The sequence below is a fragment of the Panthera pardus genome, unplaced genomic scaffold, assembly GCF_024362965.1.
Source record: "Panthera pardus isolate Hobbes unplaced genomic scaffold, ASM2436296v1 HiC_scaffold_22, whole genome shotgun sequence".
NCBI lineage: Eukaryota > Metazoa > Chordata > Mammalia > Carnivora > Felidae > Panthera > Panthera pardus.
This window is the reverse complement of record NW_026526788.1, coordinates 31,421,436-31,434,909: the sequence shown is the minus strand read 5'-3', so window position 1 is coordinate 31,434,909 and position 13,474 is coordinate 31,421,436.

Below are 13,474 nucleotides of genomic sequence, written 5' to 3'. Positions count from 1 at the left end.
TCCCCATGTGAAGTTCCAAGGGGCACATTTCTCAGGGAGGCTGGGTCAGTAGCGAATCTCTGCCTCGACAGAACCCAGTCATGTCACCAGGTGCTGGAGCCTTGTGCTGAAATGGAAGACCACCTCCACACACATGTCACCGTGGTGGGTGACTGGCTTGGTACTTGGGATCCTTGTTCTCTACTTTAGCTCTGTAGGTTCTTGAACACTCCAGGAAACATAGCCCTGGCCCAAATCTTCCTTCTGATGTTGAAGGACAGAAAAGGTAGCAAGTGTGTCTGCTAGAGACCAAGAGTAAGGAGCAGACCAGGCCCAGTCCTACATGTGAAACCCACTCCCCAGCCACGAAGGCATATCTGGAGGCCATAAGCCCTCACACCATAGCCTGTAGCTGAAGGAGGCACAAGCCCATTGTCTGGGGGTGGGCAGTAGTAGATGACCCCTCACATGCTCCTGCTTCTAGAATAGCATGTGACTCTTGAGGCAGGAGGATCACAGACAGAACTGTAACAGCTATGTTATAAAAGGCAGGGGTGGAAGGGGGCCGAGTGTGGCAGGTGTCATCCTAACAAGGCCGTGAAAATCCTTTTCTCTCCCTTCCCCCTGCTTTCTGCTCGGAACCAGCATGCCCTCGCAGCCTGCTGGTGAACCTCATAGCTCAGACCTCTGTGTGGAAGCTGACCTTTATCATGGTTGTCATGATGTGGCCTCAGGAATGTATGCTCAGTGACTCTGGGCAACAAACCAGTAAGTATCTGCCAGAAGATGTGGACTCTGGCCCTCCATTACACATGGCAGGAGGGCTGGTGAGGGGTTTCTTTCTTGCCTGAACAGGTAATACCTGGTGTCTTAGTCTGCCAGTGGCTGGGGAAATCTCCACCCTTTCAGCCCTAGTGGGAAGCAGCACCCATTTGCCACCACAGAAATGAAAATTTGGATAACCCTTTACTGACCTCTCTTGCAGGTAGGATCTAGAGGTGTGGTGCAGGCTCTGTTGTTCAAGTGTGTCCTCCCTAGATCTGAAATAGAAGCCAATGGGGCAAAGCTTCCAGGACTTCAAATGATCTTCTAATAGACCTGTGCAAGGGGCTCAGCTCCAGGCAGCAGTGGAAACAGCCGCATCAGCGTTCCATCAGTGGCACTGGATGCAGTATCTGGTGTTCAGTGGTGGGGGCTGAGGTGTCCTCATGAGACAGGTCTACTGGTTGGCCTCAGAGCCCTATCCTCCAGCCATCCTGAAGATGCTATAAGCTACCCCCAGCCTTCATCGGGAATCTGTTTTTTTTTTTTTTCCTGCTAAATGACCAGAATTGGTTTTGTTGCTATGACCAAGAACCCTGGCAGCAAGACCCAGACCTTATGGGAAGCACACTGGCATGCTGGCCCAGTTGAGGCTGAAGGCAGTGATGGTCCAGCTGGTATGAAGGGCTGAGTCTCAGCCTGTGGCATATGGAATGAGATGCCTTTAAATCTGTCCCGTGACCACTCCAGCTCTGTCTTGACTTGCTACACCTTTCATGCTGTTCCAAGGGAGTAGTTTGTCCCCCAAAGCCACACACTAATGGATGTACTGTTGTTGGGCCATCCTTCCATCTGCTAATCAGTAATAAGCACAATACTTGTTACATGGCTTTGATTTTTTTTGAAGATAGCATGTGCTGTTTGCTCCGGCTTCAGTGGTGACCTGAAGGTTGACTTTGGCATCCAGAATGTGAAGAGTTGCCAAAATGGGATGTAGTTGAGCAGCTCTGCTCCTTGGCTCCCATGACTTAGAAGGATGTTGGTGTCCAAGTGTCTGTAGTCAATTGAGATGCTCTATGGAACTCTTGGCCAGCTCTAGTTAGAGAATCTCAGTGGAGGCCCCTAGGGTTTTAGAGCAAAGCTAGGCTGCCTTCTGCAAGTAACTGCTCCTGAAGTGGAGCTTGACCTGCTCTTTGGTTCCTAGTGGAAAGTAAATGCTGCCTTATGTGAGCCAGGTGGTTGTTGATGTACCCAGACATCATTGAGCATGCCCAGTGGTCCATCAAATAGAAGTCGTAGGACCTACTTGGGCCCTAAATCTTAAGAAAACCTATAAATTACATGAAGAGTTGGCCAACAGAAGGACTATACCTGTCACTGCCCATCTATCCCTCAATCCATACCTAGGACTCCTAGAGAAAACCTAGACCTCGTAATCAGTGCCAGACAATATACTGGTATCAACTGGATATAAACTATGGCACTATAGCCCGTTCAAGGGGACCATGAAGGACCACAGGGAAGGCATCTTAACAAGTAGGACTTTGGGCAGGCCATTCTTTTTTGCCTAGAAAGACACATGCTCTAAAATATCTAATGTAGATCTGTTGTCAGATGCTAAGAATGTGCCTGGCTGGTCATGGACCTAGAAGAGGCAAGATTACATAATTAGTGACAAAGAGGCTTAGGGAGGAGGTACATAGGTAGAATTCCTAGAATGGACCTAAAGCATGGAGATATCCCTTGCAAATGCTCACAAAGGCCCCACTCTGGAGGATCTCCATTAGATGAACTAGGGGGTCTGCATTTAAACCAAGAAGTTTCCCTCAGGTGCCTAAGTGCTTGCTTAATGGACTCATGAAGTGCTACAGGAGCAAGAACCAGGTTACACATAGATCACCTTGAACTTCTCACAAAGGCTGAACTGACATCTGTTAAGAGACTACTTGCCAGCAACAGTGACTCTGGACCCTTGATAAGCACCTTAAACTTGGGAGAGCAGTCAACTACCTAATGTTGGGCTCCCTTCACTGGAATCCTATCATGGAGCGGGTGGCTATTTGCTACCAGAACAGATCCATAACTAGCATTTACAACTTTCCCTGGCCAAGAAGTATGTCAAAGCTATTCATGAATTTGGATGTAACATTCAGCGTTGTCCCTGTGCTGCACTGCACATGAGGAAGGAACCTGCTTCTTAGCCTAAATCAATAGTCTGAAGCCCTTTGAATTCTCTGGTGTTAGCATACGTTTTCTCCCAGAAGGAACTGGTGTTGTAAGATGTTGAAATAGTCTATTGACACTTCTATCATGGTACCACCTGGGATTCACTGCCTTGGTAGGCTGGAAAACTGCCTTGTAGTAGGTCTTCTAAGCCAGAGATGAAGGTTATGGTGTTCTCATCGCCAGACTGCTTGGATCCAGGTATTATGTGGCGGACGCGAACATGGTACCTCTTAACATACCCTCCAAGGTTCCATTCTGAAAACTTTTGATTGCTCTTCCTGGATTTCTGGGCTTGGCTAGTCTAGAAGCCGGAGTAATTAGAGGAGAAAGACAGCACCAGAAGAACCTCACTTCTTCATGGAAGTGGAGGTAGAGACAGGGTCTGGTGGTTTCTTTGCTATGTGAAGCAGGCAAATAAAGGTGGGGGGCAGTGGTTGGTTTCTAATGTGGGCTGGGGTAATCGACTGCCAAAACAAGATTCCCCTGTGCAGGAGAGGTAGGGGAAGCATGGATCCAACCCAGGGAACCCTCCAAGGAAGCTGGAAATGTTCAGGCAGAGTAGTGGGCTCTAGCAGCCTCACACTACTGGTGCTACCAAGGGTATACTCCCCTCTGTACTGACAGTTTGGATCATTCCACCATCTAAATAATCCAGGCAGCTGAAGTTTTAGAGGAAGGGAAACAATGGAGTTGGTTTTAGAAGATGGATCCAAATAACTTTGGCCTTGTAACCTTCCTAATAAAAGTCCTGAACAGTGATCTGTATTTATCCCCCTTAGAGGGACTACCATCTATCTCCCTTTATAATGTATGTTGGAGATGGAGGGTATCTTTTCAGTCCATAAGTCACAATATCTCAACACGATGGGAACAGAACTAAAGGAATGGGTATCTTATACTGGACTGCAGCAGAATGTAGCCCACATGGCTGCTCCTAGAACTGGGGGGATAGGCATCTGAGTAATAATGTCGTCATAGTCAAAGTATAGGAGGAAGAGTAAATATTGATGTTAGGTGGTAAAAGGGGTAGACTTAGTGCATACTTAAAAATATCTCTTTGCTGTGAATTTATATTCTTTCTATCTGGGTATTTCCTTTCCAGATGCGTTCATGTCTTCCCATCATAGAAATGGAAGTGTCTTAAACTTTCTCAGCTAATTTTGTAACTCAGGCTTGGAGGTGGTGGTGGTGGTGGGTGGGATCTTGAAGCAGTTCTAGGCTGTGCTCTTTGGGTGGGGTTTCTGGCTGAGCCCTGTTCTCTGGCCCTGAGTGATTATTCGGACTTACATGTTCCCTAATAAATTTTCTTGCACTTAAATCAGTCTGTTTCTGATATGGCTAACGTGGAACAAAACTTAAGATGGTCTAGATATGTGTTCTTTGGCCTTGACAGGGCCATTGTCCCATTCCCTAAATGGGCTGGAGGGCAGCCTATCCCTTCCAGTCTGTGTGCCCTCTGGCTCTTACCTCAGAAGCTGGTGCCTCTTGATTTGTTATTTAACCTTGATACTTACATAGTCCACATCTATAAGGTCATGGTTCGATCTGCTCCTGAACCTGCTAGTATGGGTGTATGACCTTATGTGGTCTTGAAATGGGAAAGCTACCTTCAGGATCTCCTGTCCTGCTGATCTTGTACCTCAGGTATGCTCAGAACCCCTCCTGATCGCCAGGCTCAGGGTCCTAAGTGCCCTTCACTTTTAACCTGGAGAAAGCTTACCAGGGCGTACATGAAACCCGTGTCCCTCTTGTCCTTGATCATTCTGGGTTTCGGGGCTCTTCCAATCCAGAGGCCTTATTCCTGACTGGAGCCATCCAGTAGATGCACAATCTTGACTGCAAGATGCTAAGCCCTTCTCCAAAGCCAGAGGAGCAGAAATGGTCTAGTCTAGTCCCCTTCTTAAGACCCCTGTGGGCAGCTTGGGCACCAAGAATTCGGTACCTCCCTATAAGACTCCCCCTTCTCCCTCTCAAGTTTATTCTCTCAAACTTACTAAGCTCCTACTTAGGTCTGTGGGGTGATTGGATTTGATCAGTCCTGTTCTAGATGACTTTGGTGGTAGGTGGGGCAAAAGGGCACCAAGTGAATTTAATAGGCTGGCTGGTGCTGAAACTGATGGGCCAGACTCAGAATAAAGCCTCAAGATAGAACACTGAATAATATCCTCTTTGCAGACCCAGAAGTAGGGGAAGTCCTGCACAAATTCTCTACCACTGCTTGCCTTTGGTCTATGCAGGGTTACTGCAAGAGCTCCCTAACTGGTCCTCGGGTTTCCATTCTCCTTCCCTGCTGTCTGTCCGCCATAGTTCAGTATAGTTGTCCTAAGCTCACACCAATGTGGTTCTCCCTGATGGAGCCTGTGGCCCCTTGTGGAAACACAGGTGCTTTGTTCAGCAGGGCTCTGGTTACCTCCAGTAACTGGTGCTTTCAGGAACTGCTGTCCTGCCTCTATGCCTTGTTGGGCTGTTCCCTCTGCCTAGAACCCAAGGCAGCCCTGGTGCCAAGGAAGCAGGAACACCTACCCTCTGTTGGGTGTGAAGTTTGGGAAGACTTAATTCCCTTCAGACAGAGGAAAGCGGACCGGCAGATACTTTCCTGCGTCCCTATCCCCAAGAGAGCCTCTACCCAGGCCACCAAGCCCCCTAGTGTCTGCTCAGGGAAACTGAGGGTGAAGAGGAAGGAAGGGACTTTATCAAGAGGAGGACCCCAACTAAAACTCATCTGGCCCTTAGGATGCTCCCTGGGGCTTCACATGCCTTAACTCCTCCCATCTTCCTGATAACACCGTGAAAGGTACTATTGTCTCAAATGAGGAAACGGAGGCTCAGAGGTTAAGCAATTGGCTTCCGTTTCTTTAGTTGGAAGTGGTAGGGCTAAGATTTGATTTCAGAGGGGTTAGTTGTAGGTATTCGTTCTCTTTGGAGAAATAGAACCCATAGGATATATACAGCTTTACTATGAGGGACTGGCCTACACCATTGTGGAGACCAAAAAGTCCCGTGGTCTGCCAGCTGGGAACTCAGCTCGGCTGGTCTGCACTTCCGGTCCCCACCTGAAAACCAGGGGAGCTGACGGTGCTAGTCCTAGCCTAAGTCCGAAGGCCTGAGACCCAGGAGTGCTACTGTCCAAGGATAGGCAATGGAGGTCGCAGGTCAAGCAGGGAGCAAGGTTGGCCTTCCTCTGCCATTTTGTTCTATCCAGGCCTGTGAGGGGCTGAATGGTGCCCACTGGCATCGGTGAAGGTGACGGTCTTTACTCAGTCTACAGACTCAAATACTGATCTCTCCTGGAAACCTTCTCCCTGATGCACCCAGAGATGTGTTGCCAGCTTTGCGGACATCCCTTAGCCCAGGCAAGCTGATATAAAATCAGCTATCACAGGAACCTACTTTCCCCCAATATTAGGAATTCAGCCCTTTTGGTAGAGTTTTATAATGAACACCCATCTATTACCATTTCAAGCTTGTTTGATTGCCTATCTATGTATCTCCCACCACCCTTCATTCTTATTTTTGATACATTTAGAAATAAGTTGTAGACCTTTGTATACTTCCCCTAAACTGAGAGTATTAGCTGGAATTTAATACTTTGTTCTTTTGATGTAAAATTGACATAAGCCGACACTTTGAACCACCAGGCTCTATCTCTGTGCACAGGTAGCATGAAACAGACAAGGTGGTCATTTTGCTAATGTTTGCTGAATTTCCACATGCGGGAGGATCTGGGGTTATGCAGGCGGATAAAAGCCACTGCTAAAGGAGCTCACGTGGAGTGCAAAACTGAGCAACACTCAGGAACATGCAAATGCAGTGTAAGCACAAGGAGGAGGCTGCCCACAGAGGGGGGAAATCAGGGGAGGCTTTCCGGAGGAGGTGCTGGGTAGCGTTTTAAAGTAGAACATTTGCAACTTGTCCGGTTCCTCAGGGATACGTCCTGCTGTCTCATCCTGTGGTCTAAGGTCCCCTAACCCATCCTTTTTCTTGGTGGCCCCTCTGTTGGGGGCCGCATGCCTCCCGGCGTGTGCAAAGGCAGGGAGGCGGGAAGTGGGAGGACTCACAGCTGCATATAGTCTGGTGAGGTGAGCACATAGGAGGGATGCAAGGTCTGAGACTTCTTGCTGCTGTGACAAATCATCACGATCTTGGCTTAATAAACTATTTTCTTGCAGTCCCAGGGGTCAGAAGTCTGTAATGGATGCGACTGGGCTAAAACGTGGTGTTGGTGGGGCTGCATCTCTGGAGGAGACCCTGTTTCTCTGCCTTTTCCAGCATCTGGAGGCTGCCTGCATTGTGGCTCGTGGCCCACCTGTGCCTGGGACCTTGGAGGCTGGCAATGGCAGCTCTTTCTCACGTGCGTGTCTCTGATCCTGCCTCTGTTGTCACTTCTCTGACTCTTGTAACGACCCTTGCAATGACATTGGGCGCACCTGGATAATCCAGGAAAATCTCTCCATCTCGAGATCCTTAAACACGCCTGCAAAGTGCCTTTTGCCGAGTGAGGTAACACAGTCGCGGTCCCAGGGATCTGAGTGAGGCCATCTTCGGAAGGGCACTGGGTGACGAGGACTGTCAGGGCTATGGGAACTGGGCTTGGCCTGAGGCTTTGGGAGGGGACAGCCTTGGACGGGCTTGGAGGAGGAAGGATGGAGCGGGTTGAGTGTGGAGAAGGGGGGGGGGGGTACTCCAAGTCCTGCCCTGCTCTTCTCTACCTGTTCGTTTGGCACAGGAGAGCCCAGGAAGGAGGTAGGAAGGGAACAAAGGGTGAGGTGAGCCTGGCTGGTGGCGGGGGTGGTGGGGGGCGGGGAAGAGCCCCTCTGCCAAGCCGGCTCTACCCGGGAGGGAGTGGGGGACTGCAAGCAGGAAGGTGGGTTGCTTCTGGGAGACCCTAGCGCGGCGCCCCTCTCCACACAGCGTGAGGGTTAAGGCAAGTCTATTACTGTTTCCTTGTCACTCTGTCACCCATCCAATGGCCGTCGATAGTAGTTGAATGAGAATTGATGGGGAGATAGATTTAATTAACCCTGGTGTCGGCAGCTGCCAGGCTACCGGTTTGCGTGTTAATAGAGCGGCTGCTGGCCCTCTCTTGGGCTTTGCTGGGAGCCCAAGGCCAGCGGAGCAATTGGGCTTGTCAGCGGAGGTGGCCAGGCAGAGGGGAAGCGGGGGCTCAGCCTGGTGGGCCGCCCTCCTCCGAGAGCAGGCAGTCACCTTGTCAACCCGACTACCCCCCCCCCGCCGGCTCTGCTCTCTTGTCTAGAGCTCCGGGCGGTGGTGCCGATGAGGGCCCCGAGCGCACACCAACTCCCCCAAATCCGGCCCCATTCTTCGTTTTAGGTTTTGATTTTCAGTGTAGTTAATGTACAGGTTTCTAGCACTGACCCCGTTCTTGACGGCCCCCAACTTGCTGGCCTGTGCCTTCTGTGTGATCTCCTTTCTTGATGTCCCACTTTGCCCACTCCTCCTGTTTCCCCAGGCTGCAGGGGGCCCCCTCCTCCCCTCCCCCCCCCATCCCACCCCAACCCCTCCAGCCTCCCATCCCCTATCCCCCGCCTTCTCTTTCTTTCCTGCTGGGCTGTGTCCTCCCTGCCCTAGTGCTGGCCTTATCCTCAGTCACTAATCAACTGGGAATGTGGCCAAGAAGGGCCTGGGGGACCTGGTGCCTGGAGGCTGTCCCTGCTCAGCCACTCAGGTTCGAGTGACGGTGGACCCCGTCTTCCCATTCTGTAAGGCGAGAGCTTGAGTGAGTGGCAATACTGGTGGGCAGTCAGCAACTGGGGCCAATCTGGGTTCCTTCTGTCTGTCTCCTGCCACGGGGTCCCACTGAGTAATCGGTGACAAAGACACTCGGGGAAGGACTCTGCTTTGTACTCTTCTGGGTGGTAAACTCTGAGGGCGAGAACCTTGTTGCCATCACTATGGCCATGTGCCCAGTGCACGGTAGGTGCTCCATCACTATTAAGTAGATGCCACCCGGACAGTGGTCACCGTGTGACGAGACTGCTGCGTTGGAAGGGAGAGCCCAGTGTCAGCACGCCATAGCTCTCAGCTCTGTGCTCTGCCCTCTGTGGCTCTGTGACCTTGGGCAAGTGCTTTCAGTGCCTGGAGTTGGAGTCTGTGGGCACAAAAATGGTGTCTCTCTCGTAGGTATGACACAGAATTCAGGGAAATGGTAAGTGGGCCAGCCCCCGGGCACGTGCTTGGTCAGTATTAGCCCCTTGTTCCCAGCACGTAGTAACCCCACACGAGCTCTGACAGGGAGAGAGCTTTGGAGCCTGGAATCCAGAGGCCCCCCGGGCTCCTTCCTCCGAGGACCCCAGGCCACTCCTGTTGAAGGAGGATCCGTTTATCCTGGGCGTCACGGTAGGGGTCACCTCTGCACCGACTTTGCAAGGCATTTGAGGATTGACAGGTTGATGAACACAGACGTTCTCCCACGTTCTGGCATTTCAGCCCCTGGCCTGGGCCCTGCCGCTCTAGGTTGAGGGAGCGGGCCCGTGGCTCCGCTGGCCGCTGCTTCCTGAGGTGGCCGGGCACCCAGGAGGGCCCACACTGACGGCGGGCGGGCCTAGGCCACGTGGGCTGCCAGCCACCCAGCGTCCCGTCTGGCGGTCTCCATCCTCGCCTCACACCTCTACTGCCTTTCATTTTCAGCTCTGATTGGTTTTCTTGTTTTAACACATACCCCAGGCCCTGTCTTTGACCCCGGTGATGGATTCAGCCGCACTCTGGGACTCCAGCTGCCAAGCGCGTCTGGAGCCACTGGGGGTGGGAGGCATGGGGGGTGGGGGGGGGGTGGTGGTGGAAATTATCGTCCACGTTCCAAGCTCAGCGGGGTGGGGAGGGGCACCCTCCCCAGAGCCAGGAGGCAGCTCGTGGCAGAGCGGCAAGGGGGCTGGGAACCGTCAGGCTCTGTCACCAGCGATGGATTTTCCCTCTCCGGGCCTCCACCTTCCCTTCTGTACAGGGGAGTGCGGTGGTTACTAGAGTCCGAGTCCTCGGATAAATAGCGCATTGATTTTCCTTCGTGCCGTGCTCCCGATTGTGTCTGCTCTAAACGTCGGCCTGCTGCTGGCTGGGCCTCCAGAGAATGAGCCCAGAGCTGGCCCTAAGCTGCCGGTGCCCTGCTGGACCTGGAGGGAGCCAGAGCCCTCCATCAGGGTTCTTGTACAGAAAATGATAGATGACAGGTTGAGGGGGGCTGTACCCCAGCCACGTGGAGGGGGCATTTTGGCCCATCAGATGTTTGGTGTGCCCAGCGGTTATTTGGACACGTCTGGCTCTGTGAGCCCGGAGACGAGGGAGATGGTAAGACTGGAGGTGGGGGCGCTAAGGTTTCATGTTCTCTCTCTCTCCCTCCCCTCCTGCGGCTTTGTGGTTGATTTACTCTTTCTTTTAAAGCCTGTAACAAATATATTGTCACAGATGAAAGAATACGGTGATAAAGGGAGCAGTTACACACACACCTGACATAGTTTTTACAGACTGAATGTCCGTGGTCCCCTCCTTCCCCGTTCATAAGTCCTAACCCCCAAGGTGGCTGTATGTGGAGTTGGGGCTTCTAAGGAAGTAACTGAGGTTAAATGAGGTCCTAGGCTGGGACCTTGATCCTATAGGACTAGCATCCTTATACGAAAGGACACCTGAGCAGTTCTGTCCCACCCCTGGACCCCCTTGCACTCAGGAAAAGCCACGGGGAGGACCTATCCAGAAAGGGGACGTCGGCAAGCCAGGAGGAGCACCCACCAGATGCTGAGTCAGCAACACCTCGATCTGAGACTTCCAGCCTCCAGGACTGGGAGAAAATAAAATGTCTGTTGTTGAAGCCACCAGCCTATGGTATGGGGTTATGGCAGCTTGATCTAAGATTCTCAGATAACGTGTGTGTCTAAATAGGATTGGGCGTCACCCTGTATCTTGTGGCTGTCGAGGCTGTGGGACACTTGCAGGCGTCATTCATTCTGATGGTTGTCTTACAGTGAAGAGAAACCCACCTACAGATACGCCTCTTTCGCTATGGGCACAGGCTGTACTTTCTCCCCCTCGTTCGTCCATGACTCCCCTCCCCGCCCCCCCTCTGCACATGTGGGAATCATGTGCATCATTCAGGCTCTGCACATGTGGGAATAAAGCCTCAGTGGGGAGTCAGGAGCCCAAGTTCTTCTAATGCTGCCACCAGTTGGCTGTTTGACGTTGGCCAAATTGTAGCCTCAGTTTCCCCATCTGTGAAGACCTTCTGTGTTGGCAGACTAGGAGTCGATATTTTCGGGTGTGTCCCTGAGAGGGGCTGGGGAGGGTGTTCCCCGCAGGTGAGCAGGGTCCAGCCTCACCTCAGGGATGAGGACCCGGCAGTGCAGGGGGCCACTGACCCAGGGCATGGGGAGGAAGCAGCGGGCCCCCCACCTCGCATCAGTCTGGAGGGGAGGTGACCTCCTCCCCTCCACAATCTGGCAGCTGTCCCGAGCAGCCACCCCGTCCTGTGCTGGGCCACAGCAATGAGTTTGATGACCTGGCCTCCTAGGCCAGTTCTCCCTCTAGCTGTGGGGCTTCTGGAAAGCCTCTCTGATCCTCATTTAATTCATCCTTCCAGTGGGAGCGTTGGTGGTGCGGGATGCGAGGGGATGGTTATGAAAGTGCTTTGCAAACTGTGAAGTGTGATTTGGGCATTTCATTCTTTTCAGACCCTGAGGCAGCACAGCCGGGGCCTCACCTAGGATCCAGGTGGCTCATGTCCTCCCTGCTGCAGGGTCTCCAGCAGAGTCTGTGAGAATCACCACGGCCCCGAGCCCGAGCCCTCACAAGCCCGCAGGAGGCTAAGCTCCAGGCTGGGGGGTGCCAGTGAGCCATCACACATGCTCCTACTTCCTGGGGCCCTGGTGTCTGACTGGAGAAGCCAGCTCTGTACCCATGACAGAGAACCGAGAAGTGTGAGCTGTGCGGCTCTGGGGGCCCAGCTTCCAGAAACTCGAGGAAAGGGAAGAGCAGGGAGGCCAAGACAGCTTCCTGGAGGAGGGAGTGCTGAGTGAGGGCGTGAGGGGCAAAGGGGGGGGCTCCGGCTGGGAGTGGGGGAAGCAGGTGCGTCCCAGCCTGCCTGGAGTTGGACAGGCCCATGGATGCGATCAGAGTTGGGGGGGAGGGGCTGCTCTTCGAGCCCTTGGACCTGGGGTGCCTCGGGCTTGGAGGGTCGGGCCGCAGACCCTGGGGGTTGTCCCTCAGCAGGGCTGTCCTTCTATCACTTGTGCAAGTGAGTCATTCCCTGTCCCCACGTCCTGTCCCCTCAAGGGTTCTCTTTCAGGAAGAGGTGTGCTTCCTCCCGCCCCACTCCTGGGGCACTTGTACAGATCCTGCCAGAAACCCTCAGCCCAAGTCCGTAGAAAATGGCTGAAATCCGTGAGTAGGAAACAGCAAGAGCGTGTTGTTTAGAAAGATGTGCCACCTGAAGGAACAGCTAAAACCGTTACACACGGCGACGTCCGGACAGCGGGACTGAGGGCGGGCTCAAGGCGGGAGGCTGTTCTCATCGAAGCCTATAGGCACTGATTTTTTCGACAAAAATGAAAAACCATTTAACAAACCTGCTTGCCCAGCCCAAATTCTTCCTATTGCACTGGAAGTCCGTCTCCTGCTGTCCTGTCCCCAGGGACAAACGGGTGGGTAGTGGCTTTGGGGGATTCCCCTGAGACTCCCATGAATGACCGCGGGGGACGTCACTGTCCCGAACTTGGGGCTATCATGGCGGAAGGATTTGCTTTGGTCCCCTATGCCCCGAAACCTGATCACAGAATGGAAGACCAGAGCTCCAGAATCTTCAGGGAGCCCGGGCCATGCTGGGACATGGGGGTGCTGGGCCCCAGCGCACACCACCAGGCCTCAGTCCCGAATCTCCGCGGGCCGGCCGGCTCATCTCGGGCAAGTTACGGAACCTCCCGGTGTGGCCCCAGCCTCCCCTTGGGCAAAGCGGGGCTCTAACACGGGGGTAGTTTCAGCCTTTCCAGAGGCATGAACAACGCGCCCTCTGCTTACGCACGGAGCCCATGCGTTACTTGGATTTGGGCGTGGCCAAAGTTTATAAAAGGCCGGGGTAGTAGTTGCTGGATGTGGAAGGAATCTGAAGGATCACGTTCATTCTGTACAGAGAAAACAGGTTCAGAGAGCCCGAGACGGAAGAGTCAGAGAAGAACCCACAGCGCCATCCTCCATTCTCCTTCCCCGCAGCAAACGGGAGGGGTGGGGACCCTGGGGAGGGACTTAAGAGCTGGAGCAGACCTGGGCCCACGGAGAGTGGCAGAATGGAGGAGGGAAGGAAGCAGGAAGCAGATGCCAGCGGAGGGTGGACGTGGTGGTGGGAGACGAGCTAGCTGGGCTGCCCTTCCATTGAAAAGGTGCTCTGGGCTTCAAAGCGGGGGACAGGAAGTGCCCGTGTGGCAGGAAGTGGCTGGGAGCTGTCCTGTGGCGGTGTATCACCTGTAGGCCTGGAAGTTGGCTGGGCGAATAGAACCTTCCTGGGTGACAA